At 39.1% G+C, this 21,983-nt stretch overlaps 2 non-coding genes across 2 annotated transcripts; one reads left to right on the top strand and one right to left on the bottom strand.

Annotated features, from left to right (window-relative positions):
* Window positions 1-4,875: 4,875 nt before the first annotated feature.
* On the bottom strand, window positions 4,876-4,979 carry LOC112804448 (small nucleolar RNA R71). Its single transcript, XR_003203063.1, has one exon. It is a non-coding gene; the product is annotated as a small nucleolar RNA R71 (small nucleolar RNA).
* Window positions 4,980-18,117: 13,138 nt separating this feature from the next.
* On the top strand, window positions 18,118-18,221 carry LOC112804865 (small nucleolar RNA R71). The gene has a single exon (XR_003203483.1). It is a non-coding gene; the product is annotated as a small nucleolar RNA R71 (small nucleolar RNA).
* The last annotated feature ends 3,762 nt before the right edge of the window (window positions 18,222-21,983 follow it).

The raw sequence follows: 21,983 nt of genomic DNA, 5'->3' as shown, positions 1-21,983 counted from the left end.
CTTATGTAGTTCCTTGGTGAGAATTTCAGATATACGTTTGGAGATGCTTTGTTGCCTCTAAACCTCTGCTTTCCTACTATCCTCATCCAATCATGCGTACTCCTTTCCATGGCAAGCTGTATCTTGGTGGATCACCGTTGTTAATGGCAACCATACGTCCTCTCAGTGAAAACATGTCCTCTACAGTTCCCACATGGCTAATCAGCTGTCAGTTCTCGATCATGTCAGAATAGAATACATTTATTCTTTTGCACTCTGTCACTGCGCCCAACAGTCACGAGTTTGAAGCTCGTCATAGTCATCCCATCCCAGATTCTACTCGGAATACCATAGACAAGGTTTAGACTTTTTGGATCTCAAGAATGCAACCAATTGGTTCTAGCTTATACCATGAACGTTCTAACGTCACGAATTCAAATGCTCTGTTGTCAGGAGAGGTGATTCAGATCCGTGGGTCAGAGACCAAAGAGAATATACTCCAGCTGTCGTTCAATGACTACGTTGAACATCATGTAGACCACTTTGAGGTTGTCAGGCACGCGGATCTTGGCTAAGCGAGGAACAAAGATTGAGTGATTGCCACGGGTCACCCCTTCACTCTAACTTAAATAAATTAAGTACAAGAGTATATCTTGGAGGAGAAATAGGCGTGAATTGAATAGAACAACAATAATACTTGCATTAATACTCGAGGAATAGCAGAGCTCCTCCCCTTAATCTTTGAGGTGTAGAAACTCCACCGTTGAAAATACATAAGAACAAAAGGTCTAGGTATGGCCGAATGGCCAGCCTCCAAAAAGGGTTCGAAGAACTCCCAAAAGGTCAAAAACTTTGAATATAATAGTAAAAAGTGCTATTTATACTGAACTAATAAACTAGGTTTACAGAAAATGAGTAGATATTGCAGAAATCCACTTTCGGGGCCCACATGGTGTGTGTTTGGGCTGAGCCTTGAAGCTTTCACGTGCATAGGCCATCCTTGGAGTTTAACTCCAACTTTGGTGCCAGTTCCGGCGTTTTACTCCAGAAAAGGGTCTCTGGTGGGCGTTTAGACGCCAGTTTAGGCCATCAAATCTTAGCAAAGTATAGACTATTATATATTTTTGGAAAGCCCAAGATGTCTACTTTTCCAACGCAATTAAGAGCGCACCACCTGGGCTTCTGTAGCTCCTAAAAATCCACTTTGAGTGCAGGGAGGTCAGAATCCAACAGCATTTGTAGTCCTTTATCAGCCTCTGAATTAGATTTTTGCTCAGGTCCCTCAATTTTAGCCAGAAAATACCTGAAATCACAGAAAAACACACAAACTCATAGTAAAGTCCAGAAATGTGAATTTTGCATAAAAACTAAAAAAATATATTAAAAAGTAACTAAAACATACTAGAAACTGCCTAAAAACAATGCCAAAAAGCGTATAAATTATCCGCTCATCACACACCAAACTTAAATTGTTGCTTGTCCCCAAGCAATTGAAAACAAAATAGGATAAAAAGAAGAGAATATACAATAAATCCCAAAATATCAATGAAACGTAGTTCTAATTAGATGACCAGGACTTGTAGCTTTTTGCTTCTGAACAGTTTTGGCATCTCACTTTATCCTTTGAAATTCAGAATTATTGGAATCTATAGGAATTCAGAATTACGATAGTGTTATTGATTCTCCTAGTTCAGTATGTTGATTCTTGATCACAGCTACTTATGAGTCTTGGCCGTAACCCTAAGCATCTTGTTTTCCAGTATTACCACCGGATACATAAATGCCACAGACACATAACTGGGTGAACTTTTACTATTGTATTTTCATCTTTGGATCATCTTTTGATCTTTTGATCACTTTTGGGAGGCTGGCAATTCGGCCATGCCTAGACTTTGTTCTTATGTATTTTCAACAGTGGAGTTTCTACACACCATAAATTAAGGTGTGGAGCTCTGCTGTTCCTTATGAATCAATGCAATTACTACTGTTTTTCTATTCAATTCAAGCTTATTCTTATTCTAAGAATTCACTCGTACTTCAACCTGATGGATGTGATGATCCGTGACACTCATCATTATCCCCCTTATGAACGCGTGCCTGACAACCACCTCCGTTCTATTTGCGAGAGCTTGAGTGTGTATCTCTTGGCCACCTGGTTCACGATGCATGGTTGCCTCTCCTGAAATTAGAGCTTCCATTCCGTGCAATCAGAGTCTTCGTGGTATAAGCTAGAATCACATGGGCAGCATTCTTGAGATCCGGAATGTCTAAACCTTGTCTGTGGTATTCTGGGATGGGATGATTATGACGAGCTTCAAACTTGCGAGTGTTGGGCGCAGTGACAGTGTGCAAAAGGATCAATGGATCTTATTCTGACACGATCGAGAATCGACATCTGATTAGCCATGCGGGAAACCGTAGAGGACCTTTTTCACTGAGAGGATGGATGGTAGTCATTGACAACGGTGATCCACCTACATACAGCTTGCCATGGAAAGGAGTATGAAAGATTGGATGAATGCAATAGGAAAGCATAGGCTCAGAGGGAACAAAGCATCTTCATACGCTTATCTAAAATTCCCACCAATGAATTGCATAAGTATCTCTATCCTATTTTATGTTCTATTTCATTCTTTTATTTATCAAAACCCCATAACCATTTGAATCCGCCTGACTAAGATTTACAAGATGACCATAGCTTGCTTCAAGCCGACAATCTCCGTGGGATCAACCCTTACTCACGTAAGGTATTAGTTGGACGACCCAGTGCACTTGCTGGTCAGCTGCACGAAGTTGTGTATCACGATTTCGTGTACCAAATTTTTGGCGTCGTTGCCGGGGATTGTTCGAGTTTGAACAACTGACAGTTTATCTTGTAGCTTAGATTAGATATTTTTCTTTTTATTTTCTTCTTCACAATTTTTAAGAATGAATTCTAGAGTTTCAGATGATGCTTTTATCATCACAGGAGCTTGTTGATTCCCATCAACTTGGCTGTTTTATGCAGTGTCTTGCTAAAGCTTGGCTGACCTTGTCTAATCTTTTTAGACTGAAGCTTTAGACTAACATTGCATGATTCCTGGAATTCGTATTAAAAATTTTTGAGTTTCTTATTTTCTTTTTTCAAAATAATTTTTGAAAAAAAAACAAAAAATTATAAAATCATAAAATCAAACATATTTTGTGTTTGAATCTAGTGTCAATTTTTAAGTTTGGTGTCAATTGCATGCATTTTTCAAAAACTCATACATTGTGTTCTTCATTGATCTTCAAGTTGTTCTTGATGATCTTCCTTGTTCTGATCTTTAAATTCTCCTGTTTTGTGTCTTTTGTAGTTTTTCATATGCATTCTCAAATTATTAGTTTCCCTAGTATGAAAATTTCTAAGATTGGTGTCTTGCATGTTTTTCTTTTCTTAAAAATTTTCAAAAAAAAAATTATGTCTTTTCAAGTCAATAATACAGAGAATTAAAGATTCAGAACATACAGCAGAGGAATCACAGAGAAAAAGTTGGCCGTTCAAAACGCCCAGTGAAAATGGAATTCTGGCATTTAAACGCCACCCAGGTACCCTGGCTGGGCGTTTAACGCCCAAGGAGGTAGCCAACTGGGCGTTAAACGCCAGAATGGATATACCATTTTGGGCGTTTAACGCCAGGATAGCACCAAGGAGGTTGCTTTGTTTTCAATTCTAATCTTTTTCAACTTTTTAAATTTTAAAACTAATTTTTCAAAATTTTATCTTTTTTATTTTTCTTTTAATATTTTTGAAAATCCTTGCTAACAGTTAATGTTGTGATTCGAAAATTTCAAAGTTTGTTACTTTCTTGTTAAGAAAGGTTCCATATTTAAATTTTAGAATCATATCTTTTAATTTCTTGTTATTCAAGTCATCAATTTTAAAAATCAAATCTTTTTCAACCGTATGTTTTCAATCATATCTTTTTAAAAAAAATCAAATTTTCTTCAGTCATATCTTTTCAAACATATCTTTTTGAATCAAATCTTTTTCTAATCATATCTTTTTCAAATTTTGATTTAAAAAATCTTTTCTAACTTCTTATCTTTTAAAAAATTGATTTTTAAATCTTTTCACTATTTCTCATCTTTTTCAAAACCACCTAACTATCTTTCTCTCTCTAATTTTTGAAAATCACTAACCACTTTTTCAAAAATCTTTTTAATTTTCGAAAACTCCCTCTCTCATCTCTTTCTATTTAAAGACTAACACTTCTCCTCTATTAGCAATTCGGACTCTCTCCCTCTTAATAAGTTCGAATTCTCTACCTCATCCTTCTATTCTTCTTTTCCTCTGATACTGTGACATAGAGGATTCCATACTTTCTTGTTTTCTTCTCTTTAATATGAGTAGGAACAAAGATAAAGGCATTCTTGTTGAAGCTGATCCTGAACCTGAAAAGACTCTGAAGAAGAAGCGAATAGAAGCTAAAGCACAACTCTCTGACAGAAATTTTTGAAAAAGAAGAATACATGGCAGCCGAAAATAACAACAATGCCAATAATGCAAGGAAGGTGCTTGGTGACTTTACTGCACCAACTCCCGACTTCTATGGAAGAAGCTTATCTATTCCTGCCATTGGAGCAAACAACTTTGAGGTTAAGCCTCAATTAGTTTCTCTGATGCAACAGAATTACAAGTTTCATTTACTTCCATTGGAAGATCCTCATCAGTTCTTGGCTGAATTTTTGCAAATCTATGACACTGTTAAGACTAATGGAGTTGATCCCAAGGTCTACATACTTATGCTTTTCCCTTTTGCTGTGAGAGACAGAGCTAGTATATGGTTGAACTCACAACCTAAAGACAGCCTGCACTCTTGGGAAAAGATGGTCAATGCCTTCTTAGCTAAATTCTTTCCACCTCAGAAGATGAGTAAGTTTAGAGTGGAAGTTCAAACCTTCAAACAAAAGGAAGGTGAATCCCTCTATGAAGCTTGGGAAAGATACAAGCAAATGATCAGAAGGTGTCCTTCTGACATGCTTTCAGAATGGAGCATTATAGGTATCTTCTATGATGGTCTGTCTGAGTTATCCAAGATGTCATTGGACCATTCTACAGGTGGATCTATTCATCTGAAGAAAACTCCTGCAGAAGCTCAGGAACTCATTGAAATGGTTGCAAATAACCAGTTCATGTACACTTCTGAAAGAAATCCTGTGAACAATGGGACAACCCAGAAGAAAGGAGTTCTTAAGATTGAAACTCTGAATGCCATATTGTCTTAGAACAAATTATTAACTCAGAAAGTCAATGTAATTTCTCAGAATCTGACTGGATTGCAAGCTGTATCTGGCAGTGCTAAAGAAGCCTCCTCTGAAGGAGAAGCTTATGACCCTGAGAATCCTACAATGGAAGAGGTGAATTACATGGGATAACCCTATGGAAACACCTACAATTCTTCATGGAGAAATCACCCAAATTTCTCATGGAAGGATCAACAGAAGCCTCAACAAGGCTTCAATAACAATAATGGTGGGAGAAACAGGTTTGGCAATAGCAAACCTTTCCCATCATCTTCTCAGCAACAGACAGAGAACTATGAGCATAATCGCTCTGGCTTAGCAACCATAGTCTCTGATCTATCTAAGACCACACTAAGTTTCATGAATGAAACAGGATCCTTCATTAGAAATTTGGAGGCACAAATGGGTCAGCTGAGTAAGAAGGTTACTGAAACACCTCCTAGCACTTTCCCAAGCAATACAGAAGAAAATCCCAAGAGAGAGTGCAAGGCCATAACCATGACCAACATGGCCGAACCTGGAGAGAGTGAGGAGGACGTGATTCCCAGTGAGAAAAACCTCATGGGATGTCCTCTGAATGAAAAGGAGTTCCCCTTTGAGGAACCAAGGGAATCTGAGGCTCATACATAGACCATAGAGATTCCATTGAACCTACTTCTACCATTCGTGAGCTCTGATGAGTATTCTTCTTCTGAAGAGGATGAAATTACTACTGAAGAGCAAGTTGCTCAGTATTTGGAGTAATCATGAAGCTGAATGCCAAATTATTTGGTAATGAGACTTGGGAAGATGAACCTCCATTGCTCATTAAAGAACTAAATGCCTTGGCTCAGCTAAAGATACCTCAAAAGAAATCGAACCCTGGAAGGTTCTTAATACCATGCACCATTGGCACCATGACCTTTGAGAAGGCTCTATATGACCTGGGGTCAAGTGTAAACCTTATGCCACTTTTTGTAATGGAGAAACTAGGGATCTTTGAGGTACAAGCTACAAGAACCTCACTGGAGATGGCAGACGATTCAAGGAAACAGGCTTATGGACTTGTAGAGGATGTCTTAGTGAAGGTTGAAGGCCTTTACATCCCTGCTGACTTCACAATCCTGGACACTGGGAAGAATAAGGACGAATCCATCATCCTTGGCAGACCCTTCCTAGCCACAGCAAAAGCTTTGATTGATGTTAACAGAGGAGAGTTGGTCCTTCTTCTGTACACATAGAGAAGAAGCATGAAAAGCTTCTCTCAATACAGAGTCAAACAGAACCCCCACATTCAAACTCTAAGTTTGATATTGGCAGGCCCCAACCATGCTCTGAACATCTGTGAAGCTCCATGAGAGCTTACTATAAAGCTATTGACATTAAAGAAGTGTTTGTTGGGAGGCAACCCAATCTTTATTTATCTAAGTCAAATTTCCATTGTTATTTTATGTTTTCTTTAGGTTGATGATCATGTCGAGTCACCAAAAATAACTACAAAAATCAAAGCAAAACTCAAAAACATCATTAAAAACAGCACAACATGGATGAGGAGTTTACTGGCATTTAACGCAAGAAAAGAGCACCAAGTTGGCGTTCAACGCCGGAAAGGGAAGAAAAGCTGGCGTTAAACGCCAGAAATGGGCAGCAACCTGGCGTTTAATGCCAGGATTGGCACTAGTAGGGCGTTTACACGCCAAAATGGTGCAGGGATGAGAAATCCTTGACACCTCAAGATATGTGGACCCCACAGGATCCCCACCTACCTCAACTCACTCTCTCTCGTCTTCACACCTCCCCATACCCACTCTTCCCCAAAAAACCCCACCTACCTCACCATCCAAATTCAAATCTTTTCCCTTCCAAACCCAACCCTAATACACGAACCCTACCCCTCTCTCCACCTCTATATAAACCCCTCATCCCTCCTTTATTTTTACACATCATAAAAACTTCTTTTCCCCCTTGGCTGAACCACTCATACCTCTCCATCTCCTCCATTTTCTTTTTCTTCTCCTCCTTTCTTTCTTCTTTTGCTCGAGGACGAGCAAAAGTTTTAAGTTTGGTGTGGAAAAAGCGTTTGCTTTTTGTTTTTCCATAACCATTTATGGCACCTAAGGCCGGAGAAACCTCTAGAAAAAGAAAAGGGAAGGCAAAAGCTTCCACCTTCGAGTAATAGGAAATGGAGAGATTCATCTCAAAGGTCCATCAAGACCACTTCTATAAAGTTGTGGCAAAGAAGAAAGTGATCCCTGAGGTTCCTTTTATGCTCAAAATGAATGAGTATCCGGAGATCCAACATGAGATTCGAAGAAGAGGTTGGGAAGTTCTCACCAACCCTATTCAACAAGTCAGAATCCTAATGGTTCAAGAGTTCTATACTAACGCATGGATCACGAAGAACCATGATCAAAGTGTGAACCCGAACCCAAAGAATTCGTTCACAATGGTTCGGGGGACATACTTAGATTTCAATCTGGAAAATGTAAGGTTGGCATTCAACGTGCCTATAATGCAAGGAGATGCACGCCCCTACACTAGAAGGGTCAACTTTGATCAAAGGTTGGACCAAGTCCTCATGGACATATGTGTGGAAGGAGCTCAGTAGAAAAGAGACTCCAAAGGCAAGCCGGTTTAATTGAAAAGGCATGACCTTAAACCCGTGGCTAGAGGATAGTTGGAATTCATCCAACGCTCCATCATTCCTACTAGCAACAGATCCGAAGTGACTATAGATCGGGCTATCATGATCCATAGCATCATGATTGGAGAGGAAGTGGAAGTTTATGAGATCATACCTCTAGAACTGTACAAAGTGGCTGACAAGCCCTCCACCTTGGCACGGTTAAACTTTCCTCATCTCATCTATCACATATGCAGTTTAGCCAGAATTGTCATAGATGAAGACATCCTCATTGAAGAGTGATGAGCGGATAATTTATACGCTTTTTGGCATTGTTTTTAGGTAGCTTTTAGTAGGATCTAGCTACTTTTAGGGATGTTTTTTTTTAGTTTTTATGCAAAATTCACATTTCTAGACTTTACTATGAGTTTGTGTATTTTTCTGTGATTTCAGGTATTTTCTAGTTGAAATTGAGGGACCTGAGCAAAAATCTGATAGGAGGCTGAAAAAGGACTACAGATGTTGTTGGATTCTGACCTCCCTGTACTCGAAAAAGATTTTCTGGTGCGCTATCAATTGTGTTGGAAAGTGGACATCCAGGGCTTTCCAGTAATATATAATAGTCTACACTTTATTCGAGTTTAGACGATGCAAACTGGCGTTCAACGCCAGCTCCATGCTATATTCTGGAGTAAAACGCCAAAAACACGTCACAAACCAGAGTTAAACACCAAAAACACGTTACAACTTGGCGTTTAACTCCAAGGAAAGCCTCTACACGTGAAAGCTTCAATGCTCAGCCCAAGCACACATCAAGTGGCCGTAAGTGGATTTTTGCATAATTTACTTATCTCTGTAACCCTAGTTACTAGTTTAGTATAAATAGGACTTTTCACTATTGTACTAGAGAGTTTTGGGGTTTAGTTTTATGCTATCTTAGACTCTTATGGGGGCTGGCCATTCGGCCATGCCTGGACCAGTATCACTTATGTATTTTCAACGGTGGAATTTCTACACACCATAGATTAAGGTGTGGAGCTCTGCTGTTCCTCGAGTATTAATGCAATTACTACTGTTTTCTATTCAATTCATGCTTATTCTTATTCTAAGATATTCATTCGCACTTCAACCTGAAGAATGTGATGATCCGTGACACTCATCACCATTCTCACTTACGAACGCGTGCCTGACAAAAACTTCCGTTCTACATGCGAAAGCTAGAGTGTGTATCTCTTGGATTCCTGGTCCACGACGCATGGTTGCCTCTCCTGACAACAGATCCTTCCATTCCGTGAGATCAGAATCTTTGTGGAATAAGCTAGAATCCATTGGCAACATTCTTGAGAATCTGGAAAGTCTAAACCTTGTCTGTGGTATTGCGAGTAGGATTCAGGGATTGAATGAGTGTGACGAGTGGTTCACGAAATTGTGATCATCAATGGCGCCATCAACATGGTACGCTCAATTGCAATCTCAACTCTTTATCACAACTTCGCACAACTAACCAGCAAGTGCACTGGGTCATCCAAGTAATAAACCTTACGCGAGTAAGGGTCGATCCCACAGAGATTGTTGGTATGAAGCAAGCTATGGTCATCTTGTAAATCTCAGTCAGGCAGATTCAAATGGTTATAGATGATTTATGAATAAAGCATAAAATAAAGATAGAGACATGGTGCACGAAATTGTGATCATCAATGGCACCATCAACATGGTACGCTCAATTGCAATCTCAACTCTTTATCACAACTTCACACAACTAACCAGCAAGTGCACTGGGTCGTCCAAGTAATAAACCTTACGCGAGTAAGGGTCGATCCCACGGAGATTGTTGGTATAAAGCAAGCTATGGTCACCTTGTAAATCTTAGTCAGGCAAATTCAAATGGTTATGGATGATATACGAATAAGGCATAAAGATAGAGATACTTATGTAATTCATTGGTGAGAACTTCAGATAAGAGAATGGAGATGCTTTGTCCCTTCCGTCTCTCTGCTTTCCTACTGTCTTCATCCAATCCTTCTTACTCCTTTCCATGGCAAGCTGTATGTTGGGCATCACCGTTGTCAGTGGCTACAATCCCGTCCTCTCAGTGAAAATGTTCAACGCACCCTATCACGGCACGGCTATTCAGCTGTCGGTTCTCGATCATGTCGGAATAGAATCCAGTGATTCTTTTGCGTCTGTCACTAACGCCCCACAATTGTGAGTTTGAAGCTCGTCACAGTCATTCAATCCTTGAATCCTACTCAGAATACCACAGACAAGGTTTAGACCTTCCGGATTCTCTTGAATGCCGCCATTAATTCTAGCTTATACCACGAAGATTCCGATCAAGGGATCCAAGAGATAAACATTCAAGTCTTGTTTGCTTGTAGAACAGAAGTGGTTGTTAGGCACTCGTTTATAAGTGAGAATGATGATGAGTGTCACATAATCATCACATTCATCATGTTCTTGGGTGCAAATGAATATCTTAGAACAAGAATAAGCAGAATTGAATAGAAGAACAATAGTAATTGCATTAATACTCGAGGTACAGTAGAGCTCCACACCTTAATCTATGGTGTGTAGAAACTCCACCGTTGAAAATACATAAGTGATAATAGTGATCATTGGCTTTGGCCCCAGAGAGGGAACCAGAAGAACCAAGATGAAAATACAATAGTAAAAGGTCCTATTTGTAGAGAACTAGTAGCCTAGGGTTTACAGAGATGAGTAAATGACATAAAAATCCACTTCCGGGCCCACTTGGTGTGTGCTTGGGCTGAGCATTGAAGCTTTCATGTGTAGAGACTTTTCTTGGAGTTAAATGCCAGCTTTTGCGCCAGTTTGGGCGTTTAACTCCCATTCTTGTGCCAGTTCTGGCGTTTAACGCCGGGCAGTTTTGAGCTGATTTGGAACGTCAGTTTGGGCCATCAAATCTCGGGCAAAGTATGGACTATTATACATTGCTGGAAATCCCAGGATGTCTACTTTCCAGCGACGTTAAGAGTGCGCCAATTGGGCTTCTGTATCTCCAGAAAATCCACTTCGAGTGCAGGGAGGTCAGAATCCAACAGCATCTACAGTCCTTTTCAGTCTCTGAATCAGATTTTTGCTCAGGTTCCACAATTTCAGCCAGAAAATACCTGAAATCACAGAAAAATACACAAACTCATAGTAAAATCCAGAAAAGTGAATTTTAACTAAAAAATAATAAAAATATAATAAAAACTAACTAAAACATACTAAAAACATACTAAAAACAATGCCAAAAAGCGTATAAATTATCCGCTCATCACAACACCAAACTTAAATTGTTGCTTGTCCCCAAGCAACTGAAAATCAAATAAGATAAAAAGGAAGAGAATATGCAATAAATTCCAAAAACATCTATGAAGATCAATATTAATTAGATGAGCGGGGCTTTTAGCTTTTTGCCTCTGAACAGTTTTGGCATCTCACTCTATCCTTTGAAATTCAGAATGATTGGCTTCTATAGTAACTCAGAATCCAGATAGTGTTATTGATTCTCCTAGTTAAGTATGATGATTCTTGAACACAGCTACTTTATGAGTCTTGGCCGTGGCCCAAAGCACTCTGTCTTTCAGTATTACCACCGGATACATACATGCCACAGACACATAACTGGGTGAACCTTTTCAGATTGTGACTCAGCTTTGCTAGAGTCCCCAATTAGAGGTGTCCAGGGCTCTTAAGCACACTCTTTTTGCCTTGGATCACAACTTTATTCTTTTTCTCTCTTTTTTCTTTTTTTTTTCGTTTTTCTCCCCTTTTTTTCTCTCTCTTTTTTTTGTATTCACTACTTTTTCTTGCTTCAAGAATCATTTTTATGATTTTTCAGATCCTCAGTAACATGTCTCCTTTTTCATCATTCTTTCAAGAGCCAACATTCATGAACAACAAATTCAAAAGACATATGCACTGTTTAAGCATACATTCAGAAAACAAAAGTATTGCCACCACATCAGAATAATTAATCTGTTATAAAATTCAAAATTCATGCAATTCTTCTCTTTTTCAATTAAGAACATTTTTCATTCAAGAAAGGTGATGGATTCATAGGACATTCATAACTTTAAGGCATAGACACTAAGACACTAATGATCATAAGACACAGACATAGATAACATACGCATGGAAATTCGAAAAACAGGAAATAAAGAACAAGAAAATTAAAGAACGGGTCCACCTTAGTGATGGCGGCTTGTTCTTCCTCTTGAAGATCTTATGGAGTGCTTGAGCTCCTCAATATCTCTTCCTTGCCTTTGTTGCTCCTCTCTCATGATTCTTTGATCTTCTCTAATTTCATGAAGGAGGATAGAATGTTCTTGGTGCTCCACCCTTAATTGTCCCATGTTGGAACTCAATTCTCCTAGGGAGGTGTTGATTTGCTCCCAATAGTTTTGTAGAGGGAAGTGTGATAGCTACGATTTTAGGAAATTGCACAATCGGCAAAAATTCCTTCCGGCAAGTGCACCGGTTATCGTCAAGTAAAAACTCACAATAGAGTGAGGTCGAATCCCACAAGGATTGGTTGAGTGAGCAATTCGGATTAGAAGTGTGTTCTAGTTGAGCGGAATCAAGATTTAGATGAGAATTGCGGAATGTAAAATTGCATGAATTAAAGAGCAAGAAGCTAAATTGCTGAAATTAAAAAGGGATCGGGGTGATTGCATGAATTTAATTGCAGAATGTAAAGAGAAAGTGTAGATCAGAAATGGGGAATTCATTGGGTTTCAGGAGATATTGAGATCTCCGAATCAAAATATTTTTATCCCTTCCTCAACCAATGCATTCATTGAATTTTGCTTGGCAATCTTATATGATTGGATCCCAATCCCTTGGCTCACCAATTCTCTCTAAAAACAAACAAATTCCCAATCCCTTGGTTTAAATGTTCATAAGAAGAGATGATGCTCGATCACTGATTATACCACACAGTTTCATGAACCACAATTTGGTAGGATTACATGTCACAATATCCATCCAAACCCCAATCCAATTCACTGTGAGAAAGCTTCTCTAGCATGAATCCTCCATTCCTTTCCCAAGGTTCCGAAGGATTCCAATTATGGATAGTTTCTTTCCCAAGACAACTAACCAATGGAATTAGATCGAGAAGCTTTCTAACAAAATTCAAGAGAAAAGATTGAAGAAGAAGATAAAAACTATTATTGATTCATTGAATTACAATAGAGCTCACTAACCCAATGAAAGGGGGTTTAGTGAGTCATAGCTCTGAATTCAATTACAAAAGCTTGAAAACTCGCAAAATGATCCAAAAGTTCTTTACTAACTTAAATTCTATCCTATTTATACACTTTCTAAATTGAGCTTCTGTTGTGTTTCTTGGGCTTTGAGGCCTTTCCCTGATTTCCTTTTGCTTTGGGTTTATGATCCATAATCCTGATGAGGCTGCTGATCCAATTCTATAACATTTATTGAGCCAACTTAGTGATAATCAAGTAATGACACATGACTCAACAAATTGAAATTCCAGACTCATCAATTCTTCAGGCCCAATCCCATAAACCATGATATTCAATTGGGTTTCATACCAGAGTACGTTTAAGTTAATGTTTGTGCTCAAATGCTAACTTAAACTGCAATATCTTTGGCCCAGAAACCTTTTCAATAGTGGCGTTTAAGTTGTAGTTTAAGCTTCAGTTTAAGGTTAAACTGAAGCTTAAACATGGAAATGGAAGAAAGCAACCCAGGAGTGTGAAATGTCGAACACGTTTAAGCTTCAGTTTAAGGTTAAACTGAAGCTTAAACGTGGAATTGAAGAAAGCAACCTGGAGGAGAATTTGGTCGAACACGTTTAAGCTTCAGTTTAAGGTTAAACTGAAGCTTAAACGTGGAAATGAAAAAGCAACCCTGGAGGAGAAAAAATAGTCGAACACGTTTAAGCTTCAGTTTAAGGTTAAACTGAAGCTTAAACGTGGAAATGAGAAAGCAACCCTGGAGGAGAAAAAAATAGTCGAACACGTTTAAGCTCCAGTTTAAGGTTAAACTGGAGCTTAAACGTGGGAATGCTCCCTGGTGCATTTCTCAATTCTGGCGTTTAACTTCCAGTTTAAGGTTAAACTGGAGGTTAAACGTCACTTTCAGCTTTTCCTGATTTTGGCGTTTAAGCTCCAGTTTAAGCTTAAACTGCTTAAACTGGAGCTTAAACTGCTTAAACTGGAGCTTAAACTCCACATGTGATATGCAAGCTTCCTTTCTTGATTTTGTTGCTTCCTTGCCTAACCTCTTCTTCCCTGAAATCATCCAAACAACTGCATCAAAGTCTTGCAAAATTTCATAAGAAATCTTCCATTCATAGCATTCAAGTAATATAACTAAAAACTCATGAAATTTGCATCAAAATCATACTGTTTGGATGGTTCATTGCTTTGTTATTCATTTAACCATTCTTGGTTACTTTAAGCTCAAGAAAATGCATAAAACAACTAAAACTAACAGAAAAATGCTAGTGAAACTAGCCTAAGATGCCTTGGCATCACAACACCAAACTTAATACTTGCTTGTCCCTAAGCAAGTCCTGAGTTATTTGAGAAGAAAGTATGAAACAGAAAGCAATTACATTGGCTATATTAGCAAGCATTTGAAGTTCATCAGAAGGGTTTTATGCAGAAAGTTGCAGCATCACTTTTTCATTCTTATCAGGTAAGATTATCACTTTTTCATTGCATCCATTAAACACTGCTATGGCCTCTTGTTATTCTTATGTCCTTGGCACTTTTCCTTTCTTTGTTTTTCTTTTTCTTAGAGCTCCTTTACTCCTTTTTTGCTCAGTGTCATGTGTTGCACAAGCCTTTGGCATTTTCTTTTTCTTATCAGTGCACTACACATATCCACTACAGGCATTTTAGTTCACATTTCTTCTTGAGACATTGGTGCCCAGCACCTCTTTGTGTGACTAAATGTTTTGTATTTAGGTTGCTCTTGATAATGGAGTTTTGGTTGATAATCCCGGGTTAGTTAACCCAAGTTACCAAGTGTTGAAACACTCCTCAGAACCTATTCATCCAAGCATATCCTTAATACATAAACACCACAGGCATTTGTCTCAGAAGTTCAAACCATTGGTGCCTAGCTTATTTTCTCAATTTTCTTTTGCTTTTTGGTTGCCCTTTTTCAGTGGCTTTTTCTTCTTCTTTTTCTTTCTTTTTCATGGCCAAAGACAGTTATTCATCAAGATCCATAGACAGTATTCAAACTTCTACACAAAAATGATAATTCTACACTCAATTTCCAGTGATCTGACTAAACAATCAAGCATGCATACCACCACTTGATTCTACTTGATTTGTCACTAATTGAGCCAAGTTACTTTTGTTCAAACTTTTCTTTTATTTTTGGAACAGAACAAGCATGGCAAGCATTTGTTTAAGAAGGTGAAGTTATATCCAAACATCTAGGCATTCACTTTATTCAATGCAATAAACCAACACTCATACTAAAAACTTCACATTCCAGAAAGATTCAACAATTACAGTTTAAACCAGAACAAGCATGCTTTTGTTTGCCTTTTAAAGAATGGTCAAGGAACAACACCACCTTGTGAAATTTCTTGTTTTCTCTTTGTTGCCAGGAAACAATTTGATTTCTCCTTCTTCTCCTAGTTGTTGCTTCATGTTCTTTCTAAGACCTTGTTTCCTTTCCTGCAAAGAGTGATGAAGTTGTTTGCTTCTCAAGCACTTGAGTGGTTAGCTCAACTATGTATGGGCAAGTGTCTGAGTCTTAAGTTGGTGTGTGAACACCAAACTTAGTCTCCTACTTACTCCTCTGCTCTTTGAATCCTTGAATTCTCCTTGGAATGAAGTTGCTGCTAAGGATTTTAAGCATTTCTGTGATTGCTTAGAATGGTTGTTCCTTTCATATAATTCAAAGGTTGTTGTGTTCAGTTGATCTGTATGGTGGAACACCAAACTTAGAGTCACACATTCCCCATTGAATTATTGATCCACGAATTCATTGTTTGGTGTGAAACACCAAACTTAATTCTTTGCAATGCACAGAAACTACTTCACCTTTTTATTGAAACAAATAAAAGAAACAGCAAAGGAGTATTACCTCAGGTTGGGTTGCCTCCCAACAAGCGCTTCTTTAACGCCATTAGCTTGACGGTTGTCCCTTGTTAGGGTGGATTGTAGTGCTTGATGTCCTCTCCTCTCACTATGAAAACGTCCCCATTTGATTCCTTCATGATTTCCAAATGTTCCATAGAAAGAACTTTCCTGATTGTGAACACTTGAGGGAGCTGGGAAGGAATGGTTTTGAGGCCAGGTGGGATTGGCAGATAATGACTTGATATCACTTTATCTCCCGGAGAGAAACCTTCAGTGGGAATTTTCTTGTTTCTCCACCCTCTTGGCAATTTCTTTACAATTCTTCCCTCTCTCTTGAGGATTTCTTCATTGACCCTTATGCCAGGAGGATCCTTCTGATCTGTTTCTATTGATTCTTGTGGCTTTAACTCTTGCAATTCTTGTTTGCCTTCCAAGGACTGTTTCAGAGTTTCAGCTGCTGGATTGCTTTCCTCCAAACACAGATGGCTACTATCATCCTTGGGCTTTTCAGATTCTGGTTCAGGCTCAGATGCAGGTTTGAAAACATGGAAAATGAGCTGTTCATCATGTACTCTCAAGATTAGCTCTCCTTGTTCTATATCTATGAGCGCTCTAGCAGTGGCTAGAAATGGCCTTCCCAGAATGATAGGGTGTAGGTAGCTTTCCTCCATGTCCAAAATGACAAAGTCTGTGGGGAAGAAATAATTTCCCACTTTCACCAGCACATTCTCAACTACCCCTTCAGCTTGCTTCTGAGTTTTGTCAGCCAGTTGTATGATTACATCAGTGGATCTCACCTCATTCAGTTGTAGCCTCTTCATAAGAGTCAGAGGCATCACATTTATGCTAGCTCCTAGATCACAGAATCCTCTGTCAATTTTTGTTTCCCCTATGATGCAGGGGATATGAAAACTTCCTGGGTCTATTTTCTTAGAGACTATGTCCTTCTTGATGAGTGCACTGCATTCTTTGTTCATTATTACAGTTTGTCCTCCCTTCAAAACTCTTTTCTTGCTCAGCAATTCCTTCAAATACTTGATATGTGTAGGCATCTGCTGGAGAATCTCAAGAAAGGGAATATTGATATGGAGAGACTTAAATGTCTCTAAAAACCTTGAATATGTTTTCCCTTTTTCACCTCCTCCTAACCTCTGAGGAAATGGTGTTTTTGGTTGGTATGTTTCCAGCATGCCTTTATTTTGCAGTTCCTTGGCTTGCTCAGTTTCACTTTCCTGCTTAGCTTCTTCCACACCTTCCTTCAAGATTTCTAGCTCCTGTTCTGAGGGTCTGATTCCTTCTTCTTCTGAGACTTCCTTCAATATGGTGATGGCCTTGCATTCTTCCCATCTCACTCCCTTTTGTTCCCCTTTAGGATTCTTTTCTGTGTCACTAGGGAACACTGCAGTTGACTTGGGGGCCTGTTGAGATAGCTCTCCTACTCGAGACTCCATCCTCTTGAGTTTTTCACCATGGTTCCTTAAGGTAGATCTCACATCATCCCTAAAGCTTTTCAACTCACTTATGTCCTGACCCATGTTTGCAAGCATTCCTTCTATCCTGTTTAATTGATCTTGAAATTGTTGGTTCGGATTGGGTTGGGCAGGTTGATTATTTTGGCCATGATATGGTGGTTGGGAGTAAGTGTTTTGTGTGGCTTGGTATGATCTTTGGTTGGAGTTTTGGTATGTGGAATTGTTATGTTGGTTGGGGTTGTAAGGTTTGTGGTTTTGTGATTGGGTTTGCTGGTTTCCCCACCCAAAGTTTGGGTGGTTTTTCCAGCCTGGGTTGTAAGTGTTGGAATGTGGATCATATGGTTGCCTTTGTTGATTTCCCACATAGTTGGCCTCTTCCCAATCACCTCCTTCAGTGCTTCCTTCCTCTTGATCTTGTGTGTGTATTGCAGCCACTTGATTTGTTTTTAAATTCCTGGTGAGCTCTGCTAGTTGCTTGGCAAACACCTTGTTTTGGGCTAGAATTGTATCAACATGGTTCAGCTCCATGACTCCCTTAGTGTTGTGTCTCTCTGAAGCATAGTAGTACTCATTCTCAGCCACTGTCTCAATCACTTCAATGGCTTCTTCCACAGTCTTTTTCCTGTTCAATGAACCTCCTGATGAATGGTCTACAGCCTTCCTTGATTCATAAGAAAGTCCATCATAGAAAATATGCAATTGCACCCAGTCATGGAACATGTCTGGTGGGCATTTCCTTGTCAAATCCTTGAACCTCTCCCATGCCTCGTAGAAAGTTTCACCATCTTGTTGTCTAAAAGTCTGAACCTCAGATCGAAGCCTATTGACCTTTTGTGGGGGGTAGAAACGTGCCAGAAACTTGCTTTCCACCTCATCCCAGGTTGTTAGGCTCCCCCTTGGAAATGATTCCAGCCACTTAGCTGCCTTGTCCCTAAGTGAAAATGGGAACAAGAGCAGTTTATAGGCATCTTCCTGAACTCCATTGGACTTCACAGTGTCGCAAATTCTCAGGAATTTTGTGAGATGTTGGTTTGGATCTTCATTAGCACTCCCACCAAATGAACAATGATCCTCCACCAGTGATATTAGCTGTGGTTTGAGTTCAAAATTGTTGGCCTGAATGGGTGGTTTCTGAATGCTGCTACCACAATTCCCAGAGGTTGGGTTTATGTATGAACCAAGAACCCTCCTCTCGGGAATGGCATTGTTTCCATCAGCTCTCTCATGGTTGTGAACTTCTCTATCCATGTTGAGATCTAGAGCTTCCTCAAAATTGTCCTCAGATTCTCCTTCAGATTCTTCTTCTCTCAGTATTCTCTTCCCTCTTGCTTCCCTTCTAAGTTTATGAAGGGTCCTCTCTGGTTCTGTATATGGAGGAGTTAATGTCTCTCCTCTCCTACCTGTCATACAAGAACACAGCACAAGCAACAAACAAGTGAAATACTCTTGGTTAATGGAAGAGTATGGTTAGAGCAGTTGAGGAATTAATTCAAATAGTTAGTGGGTCAGTGAGTTAGTTGCTTGAATTTAAAGGCATAAAGAAAGAAAGCAAGTAACAGAGTGCAGAAATTAAAATTCAACAAGTAACTTGAACTGAATTAACAAAACAAGAAAAATGCTCAATCTAGTTAACTTCCAATTTGAGAATTGTCAATCGAAAACCAATCCCCGGCAACGGCGCCATAAACTTGATAGCTACGATTTTAGGAAATTGCACAATCGGCAAAAATTCCTTCCGGCAAGTGCACCGGTTATCGTCAAGTAAAAACTCACAATAGAGTGAGGTCGAATCCCACAAGGATTGGTTGAGTGAGCAATTCGGATTAGAAGTGTGTTCTAGTTGAGCGGAATCAAGATTTAGATGAGAATTGCGGAATGTAAAATTGCATGAATTAAAGAGCAAGAAGCTAAATTGCTGAAATTAAAAAGGGATCGGGGTGATTGCATGAATTTAATTGCAGAATGTAAAGAGAAAGTGTAGATCAGAAATGGGGAATTCATTGGGTTTCAGGAGATATTGAGATCTCCGAATCAAAATATTTTTATCCCTTCCTCAACCAATGCATTCATTGAATTTTGCTTGGCAATCTTATATGATTGGATCCCAATCCCTTGGCTCACCAATTCTCTCTAAAAACAAACAAATTCCCAATCCCTTGGTTTAAATGTTCATAAGAAGAGATGATGCTCGATCACTGATTATACCACACAGTTTCATGAACCACAATTTGGTAGGATTACATGTCACAATATCCATCCAAACCCCAATCCAATTCACTGTGAGAAAGCTTCTCTAGCATGAATCCTCCATTCCTTTCCCAAGGTTCCGAAGGATTCCAATTATGGATAGTTTCTTTCCCAAGACAACTAACCAATGGAATTAGATCGAGAAGCTTTCTAACAAAATTCAAGAGAAAAGATTGAAGAAGAAGATAAAAACTATTATTGATTCATTGAATTACAATAGTGCTCCCTAACCCAATGAAAGGGGGTTTAGTGAGTCATAGCTCTGAATTCAATTACAAAAGTTTGAAAACTCGCAAAATGATCCAAAAGTTCTTTACTAACTTAAATTCTATCCTATTTATACACTTTCTAAATTGAGCTTCTGTTGTGTTTCTTGGGCTTTGAGGCCTTTCCCTGATTTCCTTTTGCTTTGGGTTTATGATCCATAATCCTGATGAGGCTGCTGATCCAATTCTGTAACATTTATTGAGCCAACTTAGTGATAATCAAGTAATGACACATGACTCAACAAATTGGAATTCCAGACTCATCAATTCTTCAAGCCCAATCCCATAAACCATGATATTCAATTGGGTTTCATACCAGAGTACGTTTAAGTTAATGTTTGTGCTCAAATGCTAACTTAAACTGCAATATCTTTGGCCCAGAAACCTTTTCAATAGTGGCGTTTAAGTTGTAGTTTAAGCTTCAGTTTAAGGTTAAACTGAAGCTTAAACGTGGAAATGAAAAAGCAACCCTGGAGGAGAAAAAATAGTCGAACACGTTTGAGCTTCAGTTTAAGGTTAAACTGAAGCTTAAACGTGGAAATGAGAAAGCAACCCTGGAGGAGAAAAAAATAGTCGAACACGTTTATGCTCCAGTTTAAGGTTAAACTGGAGCTTAAACGTGGGAATGCTCCCTGGTGCATTTCTCAATTCTGGCGTTTAACTTCCAGTTTAAGGTTAAACTGGAGGTTAAACGTCACTTTTAGCTTTTCCTGATTTTGGCGTTTAAGCTCCAGTTTAAGCTTAAACTGCTTAAACTGGAGCTTAAACTGGAGCTTAAACTGGAGCTTAAACTCCACATGTGATATTCAAGCTTCCTTTATTGATTTTGTTGCTTCCTTGCCTAACCTCTTCTTCCCTGAAATCATCCAAACAACTGCATCAAAGTCTTGCAAAATTTCATGAGAAATCTTCCATTCATAGCATTCAAGTAATATAACTAAAAACTCATGAAATTTGCATCAAAATCATACTGTTTGGATGGTTCATTGCTTTGTTATTCATTTAACCATTCTTGGTTACTTTAAGCTCAAGAAAATGCATAAAACAACTAAAACTAACAGAAAAATGCTAGTGAAACTAGCCTAAGATGCCTTGGCATCAAAGTGCATCCCTTGATGCATCTCAGGGATTTCATGATGAGTGGGATCTCTTGTTTGCTCCATCTTTTTCTTAGTGATGGGCTTGTCCTCATCAATGAGGATGTCTCCCTCTATGTCAACTCCAACTGAATAACAGAGGGGACAAATAAGATGAGGAAAGGCTAACCTCGCCAAGGTAGAGGACTTGTTCGCCACCTTATAAAGTTCTTAGGCTATAACCTCATGAACTTCTACTTCTTCTCCAATCATGATGCTATGAATCATGATGGCCCGATCTATAGTAACTTCGGACCGGTTGCTAGTGGGAATGATTGAGCGTTGGATAAACTCCAACCATCCCCTAGCCACGGGCTTGAGGTCATGCCTTCTTAGTTGAACCGGCTTCCCTCTTGAATCTCTCTTCTATTGAGCGCCCTCTTTACAAATGTCTATGAGGACTCGGTCCAACCTTTGATCAGAGTTGACCCTTCTAGTGTAAGGGTGTTCATCTCCTTGCATCATGGGCAAGTTGAATGCCAACCGTACATTTTCCAGACTAAAATCTAAGCATTTCCCCCGAACCATTGTAAGCCAATTCTTTGTGTTTGGTTTTACACTTTGATAATGGCTCTTGGTGATCTATGCGTTGGCATAGAACTCTTGAACCATTAAGATTCCGACTTGTTGAATAGGGTTGGTAAGAACTTCCCAACCTCTTCTTCGAATCTCATGTCAGATCTCCGGGTATTCACTCTTTTTGAGTTTGAAAGGGACCTCGGGGATCACCTTCTTCATGGCCACAACTTCATAAAAGTGGTCTTGATGCACCCTTGAGATGAATCTCTCCATCTCCCATGACTCGGAGGTGGAAGCTTTTGCCTTCCCTTTCCTCTTTCTAGAGGTTTCTCCGGCCTTGGATGCCATAAATGGTTATGGAAAAACAAAAAGTAATGCTTTTACCATACCAAACTTAAAAGGTTTGCTCGTCCTCG

Source organism: Arachis hypogaea, chromosome 5 (assembly GCF_003086295.3).
Source record: "Arachis hypogaea cultivar Tifrunner chromosome 5, arahy.Tifrunner.gnm2.J5K5, whole genome shotgun sequence".
In the NCBI taxonomy this organism is placed as follows: domain Eukaryota; kingdom Viridiplantae; phylum Streptophyta; class Magnoliopsida; order Fabales; family Fabaceae; genus Arachis; species Arachis hypogaea.
Note: the sequence above shows the minus strand (reverse complement) of the source record. Positions and strands in the feature narration are given on the sequence as shown.